Here is a 13225-nt window from a genome sequence, read left to right as displayed (position 1 = left end):
ACAGTATGTCGGTATGGCAACACGATGTGTGATATCTTGTGATATGAACACGTAAAAAGCGCGAGCACTGAACTGGGAAAGAACGCTTTTGCCAGATGAAGCGTCTGTCTCATGCAAAGCCGCTGCTGGTGAGACGCCATGCGGAGGGACCTTTCCTCTTCTCAGGACGCACACCTCCGCCGCTACAGGAAAGATGTAGGGAGCGCTGGTTTGTCTTCAACACCAACCATCTTGTACAGAGGCCGGACGTGCCATTTCTTGGCACCCACTTAACAAAGTGGCTAAAAAAAACACATTTCATTGACACGATTCTTCGTGTTGATGGTGGTGATTGGAACTGTTGGTGCACATTTACACAAGAGCACACGTTTCCTTGTTCTCCGGGAGCTGAAAGCCGGGTTTTTCACAGGGTGTAGAAAAGAATCGCTAAAACAGTCTAACAGTTTGAACGGCCCTGGAAGAATCCACCGGGCTGCGTTTCGGAAGAGATATAAAGCTGAGGTGTGTGAACTGTGAATGACCGCTCTGTCTAAAAATCATAAAGGACAATAAATCAGAGGGCGGTGTTCCTTCTCCCCTCTCGCTGGCTTCCCAACAGTCCATGAAACACATTACAATTGAACTCCTGCCTCCCTGGACCACACTGATTCAATGTGCAGACTCAGAAGTAATTTAGATGAATACCTAAAATATAGGAGCCGTGGTAGCTCAGATGGCAAGGGTGTCTAGCTTCTGATTGGAAGGTCCCAGGTAGGGGCAAGCGATGGAGCTCTGATTCCTTCCAGACGGCTCCCAGGTCCACTAAGCCTGCTTTCCACATGAGTACCAGACTGGGGGTTAATCCTTCTGGGGGTAACAGGCCGGCTGGAGTGTGATGTTGACCACATCACCTCCACCTCCAGTGTCAGATGGCCAAGAAAAGTGGTGACTCTTGCCCCCCATTCCCCATGGGCCTGAAAAGGGACCTACCTACCTAAAATATAGGTATTACAAGAATAACAGCCATGAGGCCATGAGCCATTATAAAACTATGAATCTGGCTCCCTGACTAAAAAGGTTGGGGTGTGATCAGTGGACAACCTGGCGGTGGTACTTCAACCCTCATTTCTGCACTGTCAAACAGTATGAGACGGATTATTAAGAAATATTCCGAAAATATATTTAGCTGTAAAGCACTCACAAGAGCTACAGAAGAAAGAAAAACCTGAGCAGATGCCCAGGAAGAAAAAGCCAGAGACCACAATGTCCCACTCACAAGCGGTCAAGTTCAGAAAGAATTTGTGTCGCCTTCACACAGGGTCCCAGGAAACAGCCTCAACCGTGACGTTCAAGACGAACTCCAGACTGTGACCCCGGTGCTAGGGCCTTATGGGAAGCCAGTACTAAAGACATAAACAGGACAATGCGCTTGGTGTAGAGACAACCCCACCCTGCAGGGGGCACCAGAGGCACGCAGTGCAGAATGGACATATAAGCACAGAAAGAACTTAGGGCCCAGAGGTTTGGAATGGCTATTGCAAGCTCTGTAGCGAGTGAAGACCACTCTCAGGGGTCAGTACAGCAATAGCAACTGCTTTCTGCTTTCTGCTTTCTGGGGGCTTGGAAGAGAGGACCGCCCGATGTCTCCACAGAGGCTTTCCTGACACGCCGGCCGGCCGGCTCGCACCCCACAGTCCCATAGCAACCAGCGCCGTCGCTGCGACCAGAGAGGGAGCGCGGGCTCCGGACCGAAGCGCTCTGTAAGCGATACCCCACGCAGTTTTTTTAAACCTTTTGTGTTGTGGTCCCTTCGCCGCTGTCTAAGCTTCACGTGAAGAAGCACAAGAGCAAAAAAAACAATTGGAAATATATAGAAAAATATAGAAAAAAAGAATAAGGACTTAAGGCAAAAATATTTCAATTGCTCATTCCTCTCCCCGCAAGCCTGTTTAAATTATGGCTTACTTACGACACAGAGAGCTAAAAATACGTGTGGATGATGTCTGATGCACAGTATCAGGTGCTCAGTGCGTGTGTGTGCCAGCAGGCCAGAAGTGAGGCAATAGTTCCAGTTTACAAACAGGTCGGTACCTGTATCTGCTTGATGCCGAGGGGCGGCTCTGAGACAAGGCTTTTCATGGCTAAACATTGTTGTTCAGATCGCTTCATCCATTTGTGATCCCAGTTGCAATTTGCAGAAAACACAGCATTATACAACATTTAAAAAACATCACACTTCGCTCACACCAGCTGTAATATCTAGGTAAGAGTTCAGCCTCCCGCTAGAGCATAATCTCACCAAGGTCTTCAAAGCTTGTTTTTCTCACAGTACGCAGCCTTACCTGTGTGTCAGGAGGCTTGCTGCCCTGCAGACTCGGAGTACAACCAGGACCTGGAGCAGCCGGGAGTCGGGTGTCGCGCTGCGCAGGTGCGCGGGGAGAGAGGGTACCTGCGGGATCGCCGCCTCCTAGCCAGCTGCTGTTCACAGGCGGACAGGCAGGGGTCTGTTTACAGCACGGCCAGGCTTCCCAGCGGTCTGAGAGGCGAGCTCAGTCAGGCCTGAGCGCTGTCCAGATCATTCTCATACAAGGACATTCCTTAGGTTCTCTGCAGCGCCACCCTGACCTTGATGTGGTATCTGTTGTCACAGCTAATTTGACAGTATTTAATTTCATTCTGGCCACATTAATCCTGAAACAACTGATGGCAAGGAGTCAGGAGAAATGGGCTCAGGATGGGGAGTGTTTACACGTGAACTTAAGAACATACAATATGGAAGTACAGAACAGGGATCATCCTCAGCATTAACCAGACTTTACTGATCACACAGCTATTCGGTGCTGCAGAGCACTAGGAGACCTGCTTCCATGCTGTGTAACTTCCCATGCCACAGAACACGCCCATCCGAACAACTGGCCATGCTCGAGATGCTCTCGACAGAGCACTGACATTTCATTATACAGCTCAGTGAGATGAGCGAACACAAACAGATGCAGAGCATTTAAGCCAGGAGGCGGATGTGGAAGCCAGTTGCGTTTCCACGTATAAATATGTACAGTATATTACAGCTTCACAGGGGACTGCTTATTGAGCTGGAGCTCAAACTCACCTAACAATTCTAGCTCATTTTAATTCTCTCAGCCTGGGACAAGAGCTGACAGGGGATGGTCACATGGCCACAATATTGCTGAAACAATTTTTTTGGTAGCCGCTTAATAATGAAGGCTTTCAGAGCAGAATGAAACTTACTGCTTTGTCACGTCTTTATAAATAGGCTCAGTTACACAGAGGCCATTCACAGGGCGGCCATGCAGCCAGCGTGCTACAGGAGGCCCATTGTCGTGGGACCGCTCCAGCTGTGCCAGCTGTGCCCCACACCGAGAAACTCGCAGGGTGACTCTCTCCCTCTCTCTTTACCTCCACACGGAGTTGTAGACCGACTCCAGGCCTCTTCCAGGCGGCAGCTCCGGGAAGAGTGCGCCCAGAGGACCCCGAGGGCTTCTGGACAAACACTGGGGCACCGAGCACCCTGAGGTGGAGGAGACCCAGCTCCAGTCCTGCTGCCACCACAACAGAAACAACACGATTCTGCACAGCGAAGACGACAGGAGATCTCCAGCAGGCGGTGAATAATTTCATAACCAAGATAATAGAGATCAGACGGTGACAGAAATACACTGAGTGCAACATAGATGACCAGCTGAGTTGCAGCACAGTCCAATATGTATAAGTATGGAAAAGAACAGTTAGGTTTTGATTTATGAGCAGTGCGATACTTCTCTGTGCTTCCTGAATAGACTGACTACCGTAAAAGTTAAATACCTATTCCAGCAAAAAAATTTAGACCAGGACTCTCCACCTCAGTCTGCTGGGACGTGTGCTGTAGGAATCAGCCCCTGCAGGCAACAGGGAGACAGAACCTTGAGATCAGTTCTTCTCTTTAACCTTTCAGGATGGCAGCTCTGCAGATTCCACCCTCTCTAGAGACTGGTGTGAGAAACGCCGTTTCTCACCCATCACCCAGCAGGGCTGGCTCACCAGCTGCTCGCCAGCGTCTCCTTGGTGAGAACCCTGACCCCAGTGCAGTCAAGACGCCAGATGGCCAGCTCCCAGCGCCATGTGGGAACCAGCTCCAGAGCAAGCTCAGCGGCAGCGGAGAAGACACAGCTTCCCCAGGGCAGGGCAACTGCACAGCACCAGCAAGTCCACTTCTGTACAGACAGACCACAAGTAAAAGAGTTACTGCTGCTGTTGGCAGAAAAGTATAGAGATCATCTACAGATGTTTCTGTTGCACCAATTAATTGAGGAAGATTACACATGATACAGAAAAGTATGGTGACATATTTCTTCTGAACTCCAGTAGATTTACAGTTGTTTACAATGACGTTCCTGCTCAGAACAGGACTAAAAGACGCTTCCATGGGACAAAAAAACACTTAGTTGAACGTCTTAGTGGGCATTTTAAAACTGTGAACATCAATGTTATTGGCAAAACTCGACATTTTCCTGCTGCAGAAGCATGGAGACTCAATTATAGAGAGAAGATGTCTTTAAAGATACTCTACAGTAAGTGTCAATACATCCTGAAGCACAGCCTGTCCACTTTCTTTGTTCAGCTTTCATGTATAACTGCTACACTCCAGTCACAGCTATGGGAAGGAGAGTTTGAGATATTTTCTTCTCCAGTCAGAAAATGGTACTTTCCTCCAGAACAGGACCTGGCCGAGAAATGTATCTTTCCTTTTATTCCTGTTTGTATTGAATCACACTTCAGTCTGCAGGTTATACTTACTGCAGTGACACCTACTACACTAATCTGCCATCTGCGTCTGTTAATGTAAATGTATTAAATGACGTCATTAAGACCATTTTTGCATGAGAAAGAAATATCCTTTAAATGAGAATTTTTACACTGATGAATCAGAAGGATACACAGTAGCGTATTGCAGCAATTAAACAGCTTAACTGAGGTTCATTCTTCATACCCCTGAAGCCACTGTTAGTCTGCCCTGCCCCCTCAGCCATCACTACCCACTATGAAATCAACAAACCCGGATCAAGCCCGCCTGCACAAGGGACCGGTGATCTCGCACGACACTCTCTGCTTGTGAGCAATATTTTTCTCCCTTTTCTCTTCAAAAAGCTGGATTCAAATGTCTTCCCAGAACTGCAGCTGTCACAGGCTGTAAATGAAAAGATTAGCTTGCTGTGAGCCAATCTAAACATCTAAAGGAAAAACATTCCCACAGCCCCCCCCCCCAAAACAAAAAATATAGGGGGGGGGGGGGTACAGCACAGCTGAAACAGTGCTTCAGAGCTGCTGAGTGTTTCCTGCACAGTAACACATGATGCAGCTGGACTCCAACAGAACACAGGGCAGCTCCACTAGAATCATCAGCATTGCTTCGATGGTCAACCAGTCTCATGAGACAGAAAGGTCAGTTTTAGAAAATCTTAATCAGCTGATAGCTCAGCAAGTATCACTGAGGCAAAACGATACTGACGATACTGATGACACCGCCTGTCAGGCCCGATGGATCCCATATACTATGGTTTTCAGCCAGGGGCTCCCGACAAGATCCCAGCAGGATCAGACGCTGGACGGACTCCTGTCACATGGTGTCGCACATTTTTAAGCGGTCATAAATAAATGCAAACGCTGTGTTTTGTCCAGAAAAGGGATCACAGTGCAATCAATACAAAATAATATTTTTTTCTTATTCTCCGTGAGTGAAACTGTGACTCGCTTCTGCCTGGTGTGCGACGGCCTGTGTATTGACCATTCATCAAGCCATCGTTCAGATCGGAGAGCTCTTCAGCACGCGAGCCTCTGTGGCTGCATTAAAGACCAGACATCACGCACGGGCTCACCAAAACAGGCAGCCACTCCTTGCCTGAAAATGTTTCACGTGATGCAACTTGAACATTTAGACAAAGTTCTAAAATATGTTAAACACACAAACCAAAGGAACTATTACTGAGTTAATTGTGTGGTTGTTTTCAGTTTTAATTTGGCAGTATCAGAAATTACAGAGGAGCTCACTGGGGGCAACGTATCTTCCCAAATCGCACCTCATTTCTCTTCTTCCCACATGTAACAGGGTCTGGACCTTGTCTCCCTGAAACAGACGCCATTCTACCCACTTGGAAAAACCAGGACACATCCTCTGGAGCACATAAAGAACATGAAACAAACCAATATTTTAAATGACAAATCAGGCAACAATCTCTTTCTCTGTCAATGCACCCATATTTGAAAGCATCCTTGAAAAAGAGTGACCTAGAAAAAGCTATTAAACATCACAAGCAAAGATAGAGAGGGTACAGGACTGAAGTCACCCTCACAACACTGTCTGAAGCACACTGCACTGCCATGATATTGAACTTGCAGTGCTCTGAGAGTGGCTGGGTTGGTGAAATTTACCGACAGAGCAGTGACTCTCATCCTTACCAGAATCCCTGACAGACAAGGGAGTCAGAATTTACTGATCTTGCAGCGACTTCGAGACTGTCAGGCACACAGCTTTCCTTAGGAAGAGCCTCAGCTAATTCTCAGGCACTTAAGAGACAGTTAGATGATCTGATCAGGAGCAGAAAACCTGTCTTCAAGTCAAGATGAAATGTAGCTTCTCATCATTAGTGTTCAAAAAAGTTATGCAGCTCCAGCAAGGTCCTCCTGTTGCACTGCTGTAGTTCTCAATGCAGTAAGGCCAGAGAGGTGCAGGTGTGTTGGTTTCACTGGGATACAGTTATTGGATGCACAAGGCACAATGAGGGGGGCCAGCTCCTGGAAGTCTGTACAGGCTCGTGAGTGAAGATTCCCAGCTCCCAGGAAATGGCTGGGGTGGACAAGGCGTTCGGACGAAGCACTGCTGCAAGTGACTCCATGCTTTCTCTAATTTTCTTCAGGAGCTTGTATGTCCACAGTATCGAGCTGCTAAGGGCAGTGCAAAGGGCCGGAAAAGTCTCCTGCTGTGGTGGTCAGCTCTCCCAGCCTTGAGGAATATGGCAATACCTGTCCCCAGAACGGGAGGACAAAAGCACCACTAATAACTAAACGGGGCGATGGCATAATTTTATTTTATTTTGTTAGTGAGCTCATTCATCCCAAAATGACATACATTGTACATTTTAATATCCATTTCTTATAACCCCTCAACACCCAGGTGGAGGCCTCTGTGCTGGTTAGTCTGTGAGAAGCTAGAACTGCCCATCTCTGAGCTGCCAATGACATGTCAAAAGCAGAAGGAGCAGAAGTATTTTTTGACATGTAACATAATCAAGGTCTGGTTAAATCTTTTTGTACTGTTATCGTAAGAAAAAACGCACAATTCAAAATTATAGAGAAATTCAAGAGATTTAAGTGAATTAAAGGAAAGGATTTTAACAGAAAGAAAGGGGTTTAAAATACAAGACAGGCAATGGGATGTGTGGCTTTGCTTAAAACCATCATGTTGACACTCTTAATGGTCAGGAATCTAACCTTCTTCTCCTGAGCACTAAAAAATGTTAAGAGGACCAAAAAAGCTCTTTCTGGCTCACAGAAGAAATAATTTAACTTAGCTGTGATTAACAGCTCACTCCGAGGTTTTAATTAAAACCTCAAAATCTATTAAAAGGCTGATAGACGCTAAAGAATTAAACAGCAAAGGACCATTGCCATTTCCCAGTAGAAGAGTCACTGCAGGTCAGGCTCACTGTTCTGTACTGAGCTCACAGCATGTGCCACTGGGGTGCCCACTGGGTTCATCCCAAGAGACAGGGGTCAGATTACTGACAAATGGGGAGAGAGGTGGCAAATCACAAGCATTACACACTAAGGATTGCTTGCGGAGACCTCTGCCGGCACACTGGCACGCCCGGCAGCTGTGCACGTGAATGCTGAGATGAAACGGCCTCCGAGGTAACACGAGTGGCAGCCCTGATCTGCATCCTGGAAGCTCTGGGTGTGCAAAATGATGTGCGGGCAAGCAGACTGTCCAGTGCTTCACAACTGGGACATTATGAGAAACAGAAAGGACATATTTAACTGTACATATGAATCAATATGTAAATCAGTGAGTATTCTTAAAATGAAATCCATATATTTCCCTTCTCCACTTAGATGACTACTGCAAGAAAAAAAGCAATAAAAAAAATGTTTACTGTTTCGTGGTTTAATATTTCAGATTTTTCAGAACTGACATCTCATCTCTGACAACCAACAATAATATTTCTTGAAGAAACATTTGCTTACAACACTTAGGTGATGGAGGGACATTCCCCGCTGTCAAGTTCTCAATCAGCCTTGTTTCAGCACAATGAACCGGGCAAACCGGGACTATCAAGCTACTGCAGCGCTTTGCTACATCGAGCAAGAGCTAATAAAATAATAACCTTATTAAGCAAAAGAGCTTCAGCCCCTATTAGGTACCCTGACTCTAATAGCCCCATGCACTCAATAGTGGATAAATGTCATATTTCTTTAAATACGGGAATGTGTAATCCTGTCTGGAGAGTGTGGCCTGATCCCAGCACTACCAGGTCACCACAAGGGAATCGACACAACAGCGCAGTAAGAGTGTAAGGAGACGGTAAGACACTGCCAACTTCGAGCAAAATGCACTTCAAGGCTTGGCTAAGAAATACTGGCTGTGACATCAGCACCTCTTCTCCTAATCGTAAGTGCAGATGTGTCTGTGCACGGTCAAGTGGTCAGCGACAGAGAAAGATGAGGCGGCACCACCAGGCATGGCCTGTCCTCCTTCATGAGGTAGCTCACCCCTCTAGAGACCTCGCTGCCTTGAAGCACACTCTTCCTCACCAGGGTCACTCCCAGCAGCCCCGCTCCACGTCCTGTGCAGGTGGACAGTGAAGTCCTGGCCACGCCTTGAAAATAACCCCGGCCCCTGCCTGTCCTCCCCCACCACCAGGGCATCTACAGCAAGGCTAAGATTACAGAGGCAACCCCCAGCCTGCCGACCCCCCCATGTGGACAGTGGGCTCCCTCTGGTCCTGCCCTGCGTGACAGCTGGCTCCGAAGGGAACTGTACTTCTCCGGGAACACCGGGTACAGCTGCCACAAGGGCACACGGGAGAGGCTGTGCTGGGTTCTGCTAAGGAGATGTTAAGAGGACACTCTTCGTAAGTAAGTCCCGCTCACACTGAACCACAGATCAGAGTCAGGTTCACGCAGTCCCGCACAAACTGCTCCAATGGTACCGTGTGTTCGGAAACACAGAAGGCAGCCGTGATCGAACTCCACGGGGATCTGCTCCGTCTGTACTGAGGGCAGCTCAGGAGAACCAGGTGCCCGCGGAGCAGCAGAGAGGGAGGGAAGGTGTCTTTGGACAGCTGTCCCGAGAGGAACCCTTCCTCCAGCTCCCCTTCCTCAGAAAACCCTCTTCTGTTTGCTGAGAAAGAAACCTGTTCCTCCTGCAGACCCTGGCACAGGTGGGTACAGTATCTCTCCAGTGTGTCTGCAGTCACTGGGTTACCTCTCCCTTTCATATGGGTGCTCCTGCACACCCTGCCGTCTCTAGCTAGCAGAGCTCTCTCCAACATTTTAATCATTAGTGTTCTTTGCTCAGCTAATGAGCATATTTCCCCTTAGTGCAAAGACATGGCAGAAGCCGTGGACGTCTGCTGTAATTGGAAATTACAGTACGACAGTCCTAAATCTCTCGCCAGCCTCTTGGGAAAACAATTCAAGTATTGTTATGGAGGTTTTAAGTTCGTAGGTGCCTTTGAAAGTGAAAAATATCACCTAGGTGTTAACGATGAAATCGTATCTGTTGTAAACCAAATAACTAGTCACCCAATTAAAAAGAAAACTATTTGTTTTGATCTTTTTAGACTGGTGTAACAGGGGAAACCTGCAGGTTTCAGTTTTTGTCAAACGGGTGCCATACAGAAAGCAAGGCACATGTAGAAGAAGAAAACTCCAGCTCCATTGGTTATTCACAACCTCCACTGCGTTGGACAGCTGACGGAGACAGCTTGAAGCGATGGCTAGGCACAGCCTTTAAATCGGGGACACTGCCTCAGGAAATGTCACCTGACAGCAGACGCCAAACTCCCGTGAACAGAGGAACTCGCACAGATCACGGAAGAGACGAATGTATCGCTCAGAAGTAAAATAAAACCTTTTGAAGCCATCATATTTCCGCTGCAAAATAAAAACACACTCCACGACACTTTCCTGGGTTTCCAAGGAACTAGTATTGGCATCGCCAAATGTATATCATCCTGTCTTGTTCAGGGATGTCCACTGGAATTTCCCCAAAGCACAGAGCCTCCACTCAGCCAGGCGTGTTTCTGATGCTGATATTTCATGGTGATCTGAAGCTCATCGTTAAGAGCAGGAGACGGTTTTTCCTTCCATTTTCATTTTTTTCCTTTCTTACGTTTGGGCTTTTTGATTAACTCTTAAATATTCTGCACACAGGTCACACGGCAGCGGACACAACTAACTTAGAAATCCCCTTGGAAAAGACTGAATCTGTCAAAAAAACAAGGAAAGATTTATTTTCAGAATAAAAAAAAAAGACCTAGAATCAGCACAAACAAATTCAAAGATTCTGATTACTTCAGCGTGATTTAGAGCAGGCTTTGGACTGTGCTTTTAAACCACAGTCCAAAGCCTGCTCTAAATCACGCTGAAGAACAGGGTCCATAAATTGGGAGCAAAATACATTTTTTCTTTCATTATGCCCGCATTGTGTAACATGTTGATCGGTGCAAGTTTCAATCAAGAAACACTAATACCTAATTAGCCACACTCCACTGCTACACACACAAGGACCAACAATTCGTTTTTACATTCAAACAGAAAGACCATTTTGCTCATCTGACTTTCCTCTCTTGGCGGTTGATTTATAAATGATGTCATCAGGGAATGCAGATTTTAACATAAAACTCAGTCACGTGTTGTCAATTCGTCACAGAGGATATTAAAAAGCCAGGAGGCAACAACTTGTGACACAGGAAGATTCTGCGCCTGCCTCAAAGTAACTGGCCTCCTGAAAGACACCACTGACCAAACACAGCTTGTGAACACATGGCTGAGAAACCCTTTGAGCTGAGTTTACTGGGACCAACAGCACACATCACACGCAGCCGAGACTTTTCAGAGATTACTGTCGTATAAGGGAAATAAACCACACACTTCCACCCTTGTTTTACATAATACCCTCTTAGCTTCTGGGGACCGGCTTATCACTTGCTCAAGAATGCCACAATTAATCCGAGGTTAATGGTAAATATGCATCAAGATGTACTGATTGATCACTGCACTTCGAACACTCAGACAGTATTCAGCTAAAAAAAGACATTTCTGGGAAAATAAAACTGCAAGACACGGAAAGTGTGCTCATGTTTCATTACCTACAAACAAGTACTTCAGAAACAGATCTTTAAATAAAAACGGGTATATTACAGATGTGAAAAAATATTTTTTCCTTCCAAGCAAAATTAATTTTCATTTGTAAATTGAAATACACATTCGTGTGGCATGTCAGTTTAGGAGTTTTAATCTGAACCCTGTGTTTGAGTTGGGAGCAAGATTCTATAAAAATGTTCCTGCCTCAGAAAAGTCTCTCGTTTCTCATCGCGCTTGGTCTGGGGCCCAGTAATAGTGTCTTGGCACTCATATTACACAGCTGGGGTCTTCCGTCCTGCCTGGAGAAGGTAAGTATTCTGTGCATGAAAATTGTAGGTGACAGGGTGACCCAAGTCTAGGCTGAACTCCTCTCCATTATAATTGTGGTGAAAAGAGGCTTTTCTTTGAAGACAACTGTGTGTTTCATTTCTAGTGACATCTGTGTTCCTGAAATGGGTCTTAGAAAGGAGCATCCAGGACAGAAGACAAGCCTCTGACCTGGAAACGAGGCCCGTGTACTGCCGTAGGTTTCTGAGCCAGAGACAGGTGCACCCACACAAGACCAAACCCTTATCCCTCCCCCTTGCAACCCTGGCAGACGGCCCTGGGCTCCTGCGACACTCTGTCCTCGTGGCCAGACCGTCACGCTCAGCCCAGCACGCCGATCAATGAGCCAATCAAAGGCATTGATCTGAGGTGAGGGGCTGAGAGGGTGCAGTCTGCGTCCCATGCCTCCCAGTGAGTGGCAACAGCACTTCGCAATACCACCTAGGAGTGATTACAATCAGAAATAGCAGCTTTTAAATAACTTCAGAACTCCCCTCCAGCTCCATGCCTTTCTAAGCAGTGGAAGTGCGTTCTATTCCAGCCAAGTATCCTCATGCCCAGAACCCAGGCCATCGATTTCTAGCAGATCAAACCGCTGCCGTCAGACAGATCGACAGACAGGCCTTTCCACACAGGTGTTAGGTGGTGACACCTTATTCCTTGGAATGAGCACCTGTTTTTACCATTTACTTCATACTGTATACAACCACGGTTTGGTCACCATCATAGTTACATAATGCTTGTGGTCTGGCAAACGACTGAAAAGAAGTGATAAAATATTACCCTGGACAGCCGCAGCCGTTTGCAACCGACCTGCACGGTGAAAGGAAGCCTCAATGATAATCTCTGTCGACGCGGCAAGTCCTTTAAGATCACTGTTTAGCTCCTGGGTCTCGGTGTGGGGGTGAAATGTTTTGTCCCGGCTAGGACAGAAAAATGGGGTTCAGTATTTTCCCATTGCGGATGTCGCCTTTGTTATCGTTCGCGCCTTGCGCCCAGTGCTTCCCGGGACCGGCTCCGGCCCACCCTGCCCCTGCGCTGGGCGAGCCAGTGATGCAGTGCGGGGGGTTGTCACTGGACGGTGTACTGGACAGCTCAGCACGGGCGCCTTCCCCCCACACCCCCCATCGCGGCAGTGACCCCGGGGCAGTCCAAAGCCACGGCTGACCCCTGGCCGAGGAGCCCGACGGCGTGTGACGATCCGCAGGCCCCTGGGCGCAGGACTGCCAATAATCATATCCCATCTTCACACCACTTCACTGGCACAGCGTACACATCTTCATAATCGAGGACAGCAGCGAGGTTTAGAGGTTTGAGCACTGACAGCGTATATTCATTTGTTAATTAACATTTGGCCTGGTCCCTAGAGGACACCATCAGGCCATTTTGTGGCTAACCTAGAGTTAAACCACTCCAATCCCACATTATTTCCACTCCCCGCGTTGCCTGTCCTGACATCCTGACAGCTGAATGAATTGTAACCCCGATGTGGGAGCAGTTAACACGCCATTTATTGTCAATCGCTGTGGCCTGCCCAGCCCCCCACCACCTCAAGACC

Source organism: Atractosteus spatula, chromosome 1 (assembly GCF_055471065.1).
Source record: "Atractosteus spatula isolate fAtrSpa1 chromosome 1, fAtrSpa1.hap1, whole genome shotgun sequence".
Taxonomy (NCBI): Eukaryota; Metazoa; Chordata; class Actinopteri; order Semionotiformes; family Lepisosteidae; genus Atractosteus; species Atractosteus spatula.
This window is presented reverse-complemented; position numbering follows the sequence as displayed.